This window comes from Tiliqua scincoides, chromosome 14, assembly GCF_035046505.1.
Source record: "Tiliqua scincoides isolate rTilSci1 chromosome 14, rTilSci1.hap2, whole genome shotgun sequence".
In the NCBI taxonomy this organism is placed as follows: domain Eukaryota; kingdom Metazoa; phylum Chordata; class Lepidosauria; order Squamata; family Scincidae; genus Tiliqua; species Tiliqua scincoides.
In genome coordinates this window covers 1,084,263-1,098,560 of record NC_089834.1, presented here as the reverse complement: position 1 = coordinate 1,098,560, position 14,298 = coordinate 1,084,263, and positions in this window count along the sequence as shown.

Genomic DNA, 14,298 nt, shown 5'->3' with positions numbered 1-14,298 from the left:
ACATGATTGAGACATACAAAATCATGCAGGGGATGGACAGAGTGGATAGAGAGATGCTCTTTACGCTCTGATGTAACACTAGAACCAGGGGACATCCACTAAAATTGAGTGTTGGGAGAGTTAGGACAGACAAAAGAAAATATTTCTTTACTCAGCGTGTGGTTGGTCTGTGGAACTCCTTGCCACAGGATGTGGTGATGGCATCTGGCCTGGACGCCTTTAAGAGGGGAATGGACAAGTTTCTGGAGGAAAAATCCATTATGGGTTACAAGACAAGATGTGTATGTGCAACCTCCTGATTTTAGAAATGGGCTATGTCAGAATGCCAGGTGCAAGGGAGGGCACCAGGATGCAGGTCTCTTGTTGTCTGGTGTGCTCCCTGGGGCATTTGGTGGGCCGCTGTGAGATACAGGAAGCTGGACTAGATGGGCCTATGGCCTGATCCAGTGGGGGTGTTCTTATGTTCTATTTAATGCACTCCAACACCCCTGGCAGATACATGAATCCACAGCCGTTCCGGTTTGGCAGGCAAACCGGAAGTGGCTTTCCCCCAGTAGCCGCAGTGAGTCAAATTCACGGATGCTAGTTCTGCAGACACCAGGAGTACAAATGAAATTAGAAAGAACATCCACCCCAGACAGTAGGGTAAACTCCCATCTCCAGCACCCCAGACGGGACGGGCTCAGGGCACAATCCTAACCAGGTCTACTGAGAAGTCCTATTGTGTTCAATGGGACTTACTCCCAGGAAAGTGAGGTTAGGATTGCAGCCTCAGTTTCTTAAGCAAGAAAGGTGCAAGAACTCTCCCTGTAACCCTCTTCCTGGGGAAGGGAAGGTTAGCACTGCGGTGTGCTGCAGGAGATAGGCATCAGGCCTCTCTCCTTCCTTCCAGGAGGGCTCCAAGAGCTGCTTTTTCTTCCCAGGGCCTCAGCAGATCACCCTCTCTGAGAAAACTTTCAACAGCCAGACCACAGCAGCAGCGTAATCACAGAGGACTGCTCTCCCCCAGGATTGATGACAGAATATAAAGAAATGGGGGTAAATCATAAAGTGGGGTGTAAAGAGTTCTGCAGGGCAACAAAGATGACCTTTATTCCTGCCTTTGGTCTGAAAGAGGGAGATTCACAGCCAGGGCCGGCTTTAAGCCAGCTGGACCAACTGCTCCCAACTGGGCCCCGCTCCTAAGAGGGCCCCACAATGGGATAACCCACTCTAGACTTGTATGCAGCTTTATATTAAAATATGCTTAGATCCATTTAGCCATGAACTCCCAGGCACTTCTCTGAGCACGTGTTTTGGCTGCTTTCCATTCTACCCACAGATACAGAGTCTGTGGTACATTTTATTGCTATCTCTAAGACTCTGCAGACTTTGGCTGTGAACCTGCAGAAAGTGTTTTCGACGGGGTCCCGCAGCTGCTAAGGCCACCCCGGTTCACAGTCACCTCCCTGCACGCCCGCCTTGCTACAGGGGAGCAGTGGTGTGGAGGGGAGAGAAGCCACTCCTCTGATTCAGCCACCTGGACCGAGAGCGAATCCTGGGCTTCCTTTGAATGAGTTCTATCAGCCGCAAGACAACAGCACTGGGAGAAGCAAACCTCCATCCAAAGCAGCTGCCCTGGCTTCCCCCCTCCCTCCCCTCATTGTTCCTCTGCTCCCCAGACATCTAAAGAGCATCCAGAGACAGATGGCTGCAGCTCAGCTTAAACCAGCCTTCTTTCCCCCATTCCCCCCCCCTCCAGCTTCTCTTAAGAACTCCCAGAAGAGCTGCAAGGAGGAAAGAGGTCCTGGAGAAGAAGATGCATCCTAGTACCTCTAATCTGATGGGGGGGCACAGAGGGAAAAAGAGGACGGGATGGCTGTCCAGCACCACCAGGACGGGATGGCCTTGGCTTGGTGTACTGAGACAGGCCAGAGAGGTGAGAAGCTGCTATCAGCGACTCCCCCCACCACCACCAAATAATTGTCCCCATTCCCCCTCCAAGCTTGCAAACAAACACGAGGTGGAGGCCCAGTTCAATGTTTGCATTTAAACATTAAGCAACTGCAGAAGGAGAGGAGGTCACACCCCACCCCCACCCCCACAGAGAGTTCTCCAAGTCAAGGACAAGAGCCTCCTGGACTCAGGGGAGACCCCACTCCAGCAGGAAACCTTGTTTGCAGGGACAGGAGCCAACCCTTTATTAAAATATTGACACTTGGGGAAGAGCAGAGAAAGAGAAGCGCCAAGAGGCTGTGCCTCGACAGCCAGAGCCTCCTCAGAGGGGTACAAGGTTTATTTTGGACCCCCCCCCTTTCTCCACTGGCTCATAATTTCTACAAAACATGATATATGAAACTATGTAGGCTGACACCAAATGCCTTCACCCAATATATGCAAACATTTTCTGAAATCCCAGGACATTTTTGGCCCCCCTACTTTGGCCCCCTTTTGAACCCAGGCCCTGGTATGCTGTGTGTCCCCTGAACCCCTCTCACAGTGAGATCAGAAAATGCAAGAGCCCAGGAAATGTTCAGGCCCCCTCCTTTGGCTCCTATGCCCCCTTGTTGACTTTTTTTTAACAAATTATCCCCTGCACCCCCCCATAGGCCCTGCCCTTGGCATCTTCCCATTCATCACCTCCCCAGATGCAAAATAACAGAAAACAAAAAAAGGAGATGCCCACATCCCATCTGCTGTAGAAAAATTAGCAAGATGCAGTTGCCTGCAGCCTGGCTCAGGGCTGTCTCTGACACACATATGCAAACCCTGTTATGCTCCCCCCTCCCATCACGGCTGAGGTTTTAGATTTGGCTTATTTGCTGATATTCTTTGTTACCCTGAACTTGCTGAGTTGTCAACTGACTTGAGAAAAGCAGCAGAGAAACAGAACCAACATCAATAATTCTGCAAAGCCTTTCCTGGAGCATCCAAGCAATGCCAGTTCCAGAACTGTCTGCTCCCTCCCAGTTAACCTCTTGGCCCTGCTAGTTCATCAGCCAGAGACCAGTCTCTCTACAAGGCCATTCCCAAGGCAGAGGCTGAGCCACAGAGCGCTGGGGCAGCCAGTGTTGGGTGTTCCTCTTGGGCACCACCTCACTGGAGGACAACCTCCTGTGGTCTTACTGTGGATGACCAGGCAACACTCCAGGGCCTTTGCCCGAACCACATGAGAACATCAGAAGAGTCCTGCAGGATCAGGCCAAAGGCCCACCCAGTCCAGCTTCCTGCATCTCACAGTGGCCCACCAGATGCCTCACAAGACAACAAGATTTCTGCAGCCTGTTGCCAATCCCTTGTGTCTGGCATTCTAAGCCTATTTCTAAAACTGGGAACTTGCACAGACCCATCATGTCTTGTCACCTGGGATGGACTTTTCCTCCAGAAATCCGTTCAGTCCCCTGTTCAGGGCATCTTGGCCTTCAGGTGCCATCACCACATCCTGTGGCAAGGAGTTCTGCAAATTACACAGTGGGAAAATTTTTTTCCTTTTGTCTGTTCTAACCCTCCCGCCACTCATTTTTCAGTGCATGTTCCCTGGTTCCAGTGTTGTGTGAGAGGGGAAAGGGCATCCTTCTATCGACCCATACATTATTTTAAACATCTCAATCAAGTCCCCCCTCAGTGCCTTTTTCTAGACTAAGGAGCCCCAAACCTCTACCAACCACATTTTGGCAGCCGCCAGGGCAAAGACAGGCACACACACCTTTCTCTAAATATCAGCTTCAAGCTCTCCAGGCCCTAAAACGTTCCTTATCCTGCACTTGCCCAGCCCAAGTTCTCCTTCGTCCCTGCAATGGTCCAAGGGGGTGAGCTATATGGAGAGACTGCCCAGGCAGACCAGATCCTGGATAAAAGACTCAACTCTAGAATGCCCATGAAACAAGAAGGGCAACACACACATGTCACTTGATGGCTGCAGCATCAAGAGGGCCCTGAAGGCTGCAGTGACTCATTGCTGCCAAAACCCTTCTGCATGCTCACAATGGGGACAGTTCTAGCAAATCAGTCAACAGGCTTTGAGTTTTGTGTGAGCGAAAGGAGGCCACAGGGCCCACCCCCAGGTACAAGGCAGAAAGAACTCCTGATCACAAAACATGCAGTTCAGCTCACAGGGGACAGAAACCAGGGCCAGAGCCCAGCGGTAGAGCATCCGCCTGTCATGCAGATGGCCCTGGCGCAATCCACAGCAGCCTCTCCCGGCAGGACTGGAAAAGACTCTCCTGCCTTGGAAAGCCCCTGGAGAGCATCCACCAGTTCCAGCAGACAATGCAGTGGGCCCTCCACAGGCTCAGCATCTGTGGATTTAAGCACCAGCACACACAGGGTCTGAGCCACTGAGGATCTCCTGGATGCAACCAGAAGCCACTTCCAGTATGCACTGGTTAGCAAGTTCCGATGACATTCAGGAGGTGTTCTGAGGCATGGGGAGGCTGGCATGACTACAGAGGGCCAGGGGTGGCCTCCAGGTGAGTAACTGCAAAGCTGTGCTGGGTCCCCAAGCAGAATCCAGTATCCACAAATTTCTGTATCCGCAGGCAGTCGTGGAATGGATCCCCTGCGGATAGGGAGGTCCCAGCTGTAAGAGCATAAGAACAGCCCCACTGGATCAGGCCATAGGCCCATCTGGTCCAGCTTCCTGTATCTCACAGCGGCCCACCAAATGTCTTAGGGAGCACAAAAGACAACAAGAGACCTCTTCCTGGTGCCCTCCCTTGCATTGGCATTCTGACATAGCCCATTTCTAAAATCAGGAGCTTGCACATACACATCATGGCTTGTAACCCGTAATGGATTTTTCCTCCAGAAACTTGTCCAATCCCCTTTTAAAGGCATCCAGGCTAGATGCCATCACCACATCCTGCGGCAAGGAGTTCCACAGACCGACCACACGCTGAGTAAAGAAATATTTTCTTTTGTCTGTCCTAACCCTCCCAACACTCAATTTTAGTGGATGTCCCCTGTAGTCCTCCAAACTAAGCAACACACATTCAGTAGGAGGCAGTTTCCTACAACTGTGAAGAGCAGGCATCCCATGGAGGAGACCCTGCAGAGCAGAGATGAGCCAGACATCTGAGAACAGGACCTGCCTTCCCAAGTCAAACCCTTGATCGACTCCAGACACAGAAGGGTCCTCCTTCCCAGTCCTGCCTGGAGCTGAACCCCGGACTTTCTGCACGCAATGCAGGCATCCCCCCACAAACTGAGCTGTGTTCTGCAACAACCCACAGCCAGCACAAGGACGTGTAGGGGGCTCGCCCTGACCAGCAGGACTCAAGAAGAGACTAAGCAGCAGAGACCGTCATCCCCCCAAGACCTGGATATGAATATGAGAGACAACGTTCCCAGCCCCCTAGAAGCAAAGGAGGGGCCTGACAGCCCCCTGCGAAGGTCTGCGCTGGAGGGGCCCCGCCTGCACAGGACTCTGCACCCCCAAGCAGGACAGGGGCCAAGGCCCTGGGGCAGCCCCCCTCCCTCAGCTACGCCTGCCTGCAGGGCTGTTGTGAGGACGGGATCGCGCCCAGCGCAGGCCAAGGAGGGCCCAGGCCCGCCGGGCGGCCTACCTGGCCGGGCCGTCGTGCGCCCACCTGCGTCTGCGAGCTGCGTCGGCGGCGGGGCGCGGGCGGGGGCGCGCCGCGGGGGCCCGGGCGAGGAGAGGTCGGCGTCGGCGTCGGCGTCGTCCTCGCTGGAGCTGCCGTTCTCGTTGGAGCTGCAGTCGGGCGTGTAGCCGCCGGGGCCGGGGGCGCGGGCGCGGCGCGGCGAGCCGGGCGCGGGCAGCAGGTGGTGGCGCAGGAAGCGCGCGTTGAGCTCGGCGTCCTCGAAGTCGCCGTCGGGGCCGCGGGGCGCGCGCCGCTCCTGCCGCAGCGCCTGGCTGCCCAGCGAGCGGATGCGCGCGGAGACGGCGCGCTCGTTCAGCCGCACCAGGCCGCGCTCGCGCTGGAACTCCAGGTGCGCGTAGGGCGCCGGGCCGGGCGCGCCCTCGCCGCCCTCCGCCTCGTCGGGGCTGCGCGCGCTGCCGCTGCCGCTGCCGCTGCTGCTGCCGGGGCGCGCGGGCGCGGGCGGGGCGCGGCGCGGCCGGGCCCGCGGGCGCGGCGCGGGGCCCTCCCAGCGCCGCCGGTCGTAGCCGCGCCGCTCGCGCGCCAGCAGCGCCTGCAGGTAGATCATGCGGAAGCGCTCCTTGCTCACCTCCAGCTCCAGGCGCCGGATCGACGCCCGGCAGCGCTCCAGCTCGCGCTCCACCTCGCCCGCCGAGCGCAGCGCCATGCGCGGGGGCTCGCAGTCCGCGAACTGGGCGCGCCACGCCTCCGCGAAGCCCGCCGGCTCCGCCATCGCTCGCCTGGCCCGCCGGCCGCTCGCCCGCTCCGCGCCCGCGGTGCCTCTCCTCCGAGCGAAGGGGCGGAGCGCCGCCCGCCGGCCCGTCCCCTTCAAGGGGCGGCGCGAACGCCGCAGCCCCTCCGAGCAGGTGCCGAGCGCCCCTCGCGGCTGCCTGCCGCCCGCGGAACGCCCCGGCACTGGCTGCGCAGACCTCCGCGGGGAGGGGAAGAGGGTCCCGGGCAGCCCCGCTCCCTCCACTCGATCGCAGGCAGGATTCCTTACCAGGCGTGTCACTGATCGGTGGAACTCCTTGACACAGGAGGGCGCCTGGCCTTGAAAAGGAAAAGCCGGATGGGCCTCCTCCCGAACCAGACCAGGCAGAAGAAATGACCGTCTCGTGCGGTGGCACCACTGGCCTTGCTGAAATCCCCGTTCACTTGATTTACAGCCCAGTCCTATTCACACTTCCAGGTAAGTAAGCCCCATTGACTATGATGGGACTTACTTCAGAGGAGACAGGCATAGGACTGGGCTGTCACTTATTTTACTTTAGAGCAGTCCAGGGCTGCAATCCCATCCACACTTACCAGAGAGTAAGCCCCATTGTCTGTAATAGGATTGGGCTCCTGGTCACCCAATGACTCAATAACCAGTGGCCACTGGCCAACTTGATGACACTAACACAACTGAGTAGGAGTTTGCATGGGAGCTCAGAGGCTTGGAAATGAGGGCTGACTCACTGATGGATTCCCTGCTGTGTCACCATAACATTTCACCATAACACCTCCTTGGCTCTCAGCACAACCAGCCTCATGAGTCAGTTTTGAGTGAAGGAAATCCACTTTTTGTGACATCAGGCAGTTGTACCTTCTTTTTCCGGTTAATTGGCCATAACATTTGATAGAATACAGATCATTTAACACAGTTTGTTTTATTACACTCTGCACGTAATTACCTTTCCAATGATATATAACATGATGGTATTATTCATACATACAAATTTTCCAAATGGTTTCCAAAATTTTAGCCACTAGTGGTGTCACCAGTGCGGTCCCTAGTGATGCCACTGCTTCCTTGGTCCCAGCAAAGGGTGCCTGTTCATTCCTCCCTCCCCATGCCAGGGCCCTGATTCTGTTGACCAAAAGTCTTATCAAATGAAGGTGCCTAGAACAGAAAAAATGTGAGTTTTATTCAGTCCTTCCCCTGTGTTTGATGCTGAGCTCAGGACACTGCCAGGCAATTAATTAGCACTTGGAAAGTGCCTTCAGGTTCCAGGATGAAACATTCAGAGTCCAAAGCCTTCACCTGGATTTACTTCTGCATTTTTAATACTGCTCAATAATCCATCAGACCTCTTAGGGCCCAATCCTATCCAACTTTCCAGCACCAGGGCAGCTGCAATGCAGACCCATGGTAAGGGATCAAATGTTCCCATACCTTGAGGAGGCCTCCAAGACTGCCTCCCCAACACAAGAAGCAGTGCGTACCCCATAGGCACAGCAGCACCAGCACTGGAAAATCGGATAGGATTGGGTCCCTTACCTCTGCTTCTTCCAGTTGATCAGTACAAATTATTCCATTCCAGCTCTTTTTCCCCAGCTTGCAAAGCCTGCAGATTGAAATTCCTCCACCACTTAAGATAGAAACATCTCTTGTCACACCGCTTGTTCAAGGGAGGAATCCTTCACTGGAGACCTTCAAACAGATGTTTGACAAGCACCTGCTAGAGATGCTCTAGGTAAATCTAGATTTCCTGTTGCAAGCTGGGGGTTGGACTAGATGCCCTTGTGGTTCCCTTCCAACTCTATGATTCTATGAATCTATTATTCCAGGACCCTGGAAAGGCCATCGAATCTGATGTTGCCAGGCTTATTACCAGTTTTATTTTGGAGAGTGTGTGTGCTGCATCCAATTAATGCACCTTTCCCATTTATTTTGTTATTGTTGAGCTATGATAATGTTGTTCAAACTTTTGTTTTTACTGTTGCTGCTTATGAGTGTGGGGGGCAAACACTGGAGCTTAAATGGGAAATAAGGTGCGCCCTCCACAGCAAGTGCTTTCTTCAGGGAGCGCCAAAGAGCACTGCTCACCACCTTCGACCCAGCAAACCAAACAGGAGGGAATTGACATAAGGAGGCACCTGCACACATGGAAGACAAAGGGCAGATTTCAGCATTAATCTGTTCTGGAGCATGTGTTGGACAACTTAATGCTGGATTTAAGTCTGCCTTTCCCAGGAATCCAGAGAGGCAGAGGCTGGCCCACTGAGAGATACAGGCAGGCAGGCTGCAGTCCTTTGCACACTGGCTTGGGAGTGGCCCTGTGGCACTTCTGAGCAAACATGCATAGGATCAGTTGACAGAGTAGGGGATAGTAAATATGCAGGGACTGGGAAGTTCTCCTGCACAAGCACCAGGGCCCAAGAGAGGAGTACAGTGGGTAAATTGTACCTGGTCCAGGGTCAAAAAGGTTAAAAATATCTTACATTTTCTGATTTCACCCAGACTTGCTGCCCACATGGGATCCCTGCAGCTCTTGCTGTGCAGCTTCTGCCACAGCTGACCCAGCCGCCCACAAAGCATGCTGGGTTGCTATTGTGGGCTGCACGGCAGCATGTGGTGCTGCAAAAATGTACCGGCTGAGGAATCAGTATATGACACTCCTTAACTCGGTGTCAAATCTGGGAGGAAACTGGCCTGCTACAGTCGCTCTTGGGCTTGTGGATCCACTAAGCAGAACGGACTGTAAAGGAGCTCAGGGAGCTGCAGAAGGAAGTTTTGGTACCTGGAAATTTCCCGGAATCTCTGCTGGCCTCGTGGAGAGTGAAAGATGGAGGCTGGGCTGACCAGGAGGCCAGGTCTAGCGGGTAGGTAGAGCTGGGCACCAAGGACTTCTCTGGCTGTCACCATTCTCCCCCTGCCATGTTTCACCCCCACACCCAGCTGCCCCAATACTGCCCTCCCCTTCCCTGTTTTGCTCCCTCCCCCTTTGAGAAGGAGCCCCAAAGAAACTTTATACCCATTGAAAGATTCTTTTGGTTCATTTCTGTGGAGCCTGCAATGAACTGTGCCTTGCAGGTCAGATCTGTCTGTCTCTCGCACTGCTGTTCCCGCAACTGGGCTCTTGTTGCATACTTCCATGTGCTTCAGTGACACTTGTGCAGGAGAACTTCCCAAGCGGTTGTGCCCCAGTGTGAATTAGCCGGAGGAGCATGCCTGCCGGTTTGCGTTGGCACCTTTGGCGTGCCTTGGCTGTCCCTTCGGGATGGGTGGGGCTGCCACTGGGGCACAGCCTCCCTGCTTTGTGTACAGAAGGGCCCCCATCTCCATCCTGCATGCAGGTAGGGCTGGGAAAGAGCCCAGAGCCTGAGCCCCTGGGGAGCTGCGGCCATGAAGCGCGGACAGGACGGACCAGCAGCAGTTGCTACAAGGCTGCCTGTCTCCTGCATTCGAGGCCAGGGGTTTGCATTCCAAACCCCTGCAAAGCCCCGCTGCACTGTCTGCAGGCCCCTTTGAAGATCAGAGAGCCCTGCACTGCGGAGCAGGCCAAGCTGTGCAGAGGGGGAGCACCGGTCTGCTCTGCTGCTCCCCCTGGTGGGCAGAAGCTGCCTGTGTCCCGAGTGCTGCTGCGGCTGACCTTTGCTATGGACACCCCCCCCCCCAAATGCCACCTTTGGCTACCCGCCCCCTCAGGTCTCCTTCCCTCTGCAGAAGAGCTCTGCGAGGAATCCTTCTGCAGGAAGAAAGAGACCTTCAGACCATCTGTCAGGCGAGGTGGCTTGTGTTGCATTAGCAACAAATGTGCAAGAGGGTGGTGGGTTTGGAGTGCCCCTCACCCCAAATCTGCTGCCACCATCACCTCCCTCCACCTGCACCTGCATTGATCCTCTTTCCGCCTGTGGAAAGCGAGCAGAAAGTGGGTCACCCACCCTCCTCACCTGGTGCCAGGCAGAGCTGCTGCAGACGTGGCAGTGCAGGGCTCCTGATTTCCTTTTCAGGGAAGGTGTCAACAAAGGAGCACTTTCTGTAGTTCAGTCCTTTGAGTCCTGCACTTCCATGCGAGGAGCACATGAAGCATCTACCTTGGGGCAGAGGGCAATTGTGCAGAGCTGGCATCGGGCAGCATTCCAGCCTGCAACATCCCCCTGCCCTTTATTTTATGTGTTTGCGACTGTTCAGTCTAGAAAGCCGGGGGGGGGGGAAGGAATGATGAAGACATATGCAGTTGTGCATGGGATTGATAGAGTGGGCAGAGGGAGGTGCTTTTCCCTCTCACACAACACCAGAACCAGGGGACAGCCACTTAAACCAAGTTAGGCAGACAAAAGGAAATACAGTTGATTCTCTTTATCCACCAGGGTTCGGTTTCTGGAAAGCCCAGTGGATAGCAAATCCACAGATAACAAACAGACACGAAGTTAAGGATTCAGTAGGGGGGGGAGGGAGAAGGACACCATCAGAAGAATCCAGCAGAGATCCTCAGGAAGCCAGCAGAGTGCAGCAGGAAGTACCAAAAGATCTCTGAATACTGCAGAGACCTTCCAGAGGCTGCAGGGACCTTCAGAATGGCTCCTACGACCAGCGCAGACCCCTTTAAAATGACCAGCAGAAGCGTCTGCCATTTTAAGGGGCCCACGCTGGTCACAGGTGCCATTCTGAAGGTCCCTGCAGCCTCCGGATGATGAGAACAGAGGTGTGGATCATGACAGAAGGTAGCAGTTCTGCCCCTCACAGATAAGTGAATTTGCAGATAGGGAATTTGCATATAAAGATAACTGACTGCAGTTCTTTACCCAGCATGTAATTCATCTGTGCAATGCCTTGCCACCTGGCCACAAATATACTGTACTTCCAAAGACCACAGGCTGCAATCTTAATAGATGTGTTCCTGCGAGTACACCTCATTGATCAGAATGGGAACTTACTTCTGAGTAGATGTGGACAGGACTGCACTGACAGCATAGTGCACAGATCTGAAGATTTACTCAGGGTCATGTCAGAATTCTACTCACTTCCCAGCAAAGATGCATCTTTGGCAAGTCTCTGCAAGCCAATAACACATTAATGGAGCGCTAGATTTAATAACACATCTGTGAACAGCCCAGCAGGGCTTATTTTTGCCATCCTATGTGGCACGCCGGGTTGCCTGCCAGCAACCAAGGCACCAAATGCTTGATGACGTCACTTCCAGCCCTCAGCAGGGGCCATAAATGCTATTTAGCCCACTACATGAAATGAGTTTGACCCCCCTGGCCTAGTGTGTGTCAGAAAAACTCTTTCTAACCCACTCTTACACACACACAAAGTACACTTTTATAAGCCTCTGTCTTTCTTCTGGACTCACCTCCTGGCCTTACACGCAAGAAAGCCCAAACACTTCAATGTTCTCAGGGTGAGAGATTTCAGGTTGCATTTTGCACAAACCAAGCTGAACACAGTTTGTCTGTTGTTTGATTTTTACAGGATCATCTGCTTTTTTGTTTGCGCCACCTCCTGAAATCTGGGGGTGGGAAAGGCCAGAAATGATAACGAAGAAATGCAAGGAAGCCTTGTTGCCCCCGCAGAGTAGTCCTGTCGCTGGCACCACGTCACGCTCGCCTGCACCACTGTGGCCGGCCTCTCCTTCTACTTGCCCACTTGGACAACTTCACTGTTGGCCACTTGAGGAGAGACACAATTAAAAGAGGCACCTCCTGTGGGAACAGATTTCTGAGGAGAGCAGAGCTGGACAGGATGCGATCATCCAAAGAAGCAGGACCAAAATGAGAGTCACGTGGCTAGAGAACTCTGCCTGCAACAACACCCACGCACTCACTTCTCCTTCCAGGGGGAACAATGATCATTCCTGGCAGTTGCAGGCATGCGGGCAGCAAGATCATCACTAGGCAAAGGGGGGGGGAACATTCTGGAGCAAGAGAAACCTGCAGACACCCCAAGCTTCAGCGAGAGGCAAAGGCATGGTTGGTGCATCTGCCCAGTACTGCTTACTCGGGGGGGGGGGGTGTCCTCAAATATTGGAGGAGAGAGGCCTTTGCATGCTCTGGTTCCTGCATACTTTTGCTGGCAATGCTGCCAGGAACTGAAAGTGGGATGTCTGCATATACAGCAGGGGCTGCACAACTGACCACTGTCTCCCCAAACAGAAGTGTGACCATGAGGTGGGCTTGGATTGCATCAGACCATGAACATCAAGAGAGCCCCACAGGATCAGGCCAAAGGCCCAGTTAGTCCAGTTTCCTGTATCCCACAGTGGCCCACCAGATGCCCCCAGGAGCACCCAAGACATCTGCATCCTCTTGCCATTCCCTTGCAGAGACAGGCTGCTTCTGAAACCTGGTGGTTGCATGCAGGCATCATGGCTTGCAGTCGGCTGTGGATGATTCCTCCATCAATCCGTCCAATCCCCTTTGAAAGGCATCTAGGCCAGATGCCATCATAACATCCTGTAGCAAGGGGTTCCACAGATTACACACTGGGTGAAGAAATATTTCCTTTTGTCTGTTCTGACTCTCCCGCCAATCAATTCTAGTGGATATTCCCTGGATCTGGGGTTGTATGAGAGGGAAAATGACACCCCACTATCCACTCTCTCCACCCCCTGCATAAATTTATACTTCTCAATCAGGAACCTTCTTTCTAGACTGGAGAGCCCCAAATGCTGCAGCCTTTCCTCACAAGGGAGGTGTTCCAGCCCACTCATCATTTTGGCCACCTCTTCTGCACATTTCCCAGTTCCATAAATCTAACCCAGGAAGATCCTCAAGACTGTCAGCTGGGCCGGATCTTTTGGCCTATAACCTGGGACTCTTTAGGCAGAGACACCCTATACGTGCTCCACCAATGACCTACAGCCCCTCCTCAGGGAGCACGCCCTATCCTCCCTCTCCCACCCTCTACCCTAAGTGGGCAGTTGACAACGGGACAGGCCGCTGACTGGTCTTGAATTCTGGAAGGTTTTTCAAACACTGGCTTCCTTCTGCTCTTTTGACAAGCTCAGCTTTAATTAGATTCCGTTAATCAGTTAAGCTAATATAAATGAGACTTGGTTAATAAGTTCCACACTCTTTGCTCAGGCAGGCTCGGAGAGGTTAAAAACAGCCCCTTACTCTCACTCTCCTTTCCCTTTAATGTCTCAGACTCACCCAGGGGCTGCCAGGGCTTCGCCTCATGCTGCAGAACTGTTGCCCGGGCCCTGATCACATCCTGTTTGGATTACTGTCATGCGCCGAGCATGGGGTTGCCCATGGAGACAACAGCAGTGAGCACAAGATAATGCTACAGCGTTAACTGGGGCTGGGGCTGGCCCGTCATAAAGCAGCTGCACCGGTACAAGGCGCACTTTTAAAGCCCCAGGGTGCTGGTCAAGGAGTTTGGGGCTTTCCAAACATAATCTGAAATGTTTCTCAGGTCTTTAAGCCAAGGATGAAAGCACACTGGAGGATCTCGTTCCAAAGTTTCACCTTCAGCTGTGGAAAGCACCTTCAAGGGTTACAAAGAATTTGCGTCCTCTCAACTGTTAGCTGCCACCAGCTTACCTGCCAGTTCCTGCTTGAACTCCTAAAAGCAGACTAACACCCTTCACCTGCTCAGCACTGCTGTGTAGGTTTCTCTTCAAAGTTTTCTATCCCAGTGTATAGTCAGGCATTACTCATGCTGAGAGTCTCTTTTTCTTTGTGGATATTGTTTTAAAGTCTTTGAATTTCCATGGCCTCTCTGCAGATTCTAGTTGGTCCTGTTGCACTGTGGAAAGAACCTGAGCTGAGCGTGGTGGCCAGTTCTCACAGCAAGCTGTGCCACTGCTGATTTTTCACTTTGATCTAAACGGCAGTGGCATTCCCGTCCCTTGACTCTTGTAATCACGCTCCTCTGTGTGGTCCTAGGTAGACTTTTCCACACTCATAAGGAATACAATAGACCCCAGCCATGGAAAGTGGTGGTCTTTTAAAACTGGCTCACAACCCACTCATGCATCCTGACCCACAGTTTGGGAAATACTGTTCTAGC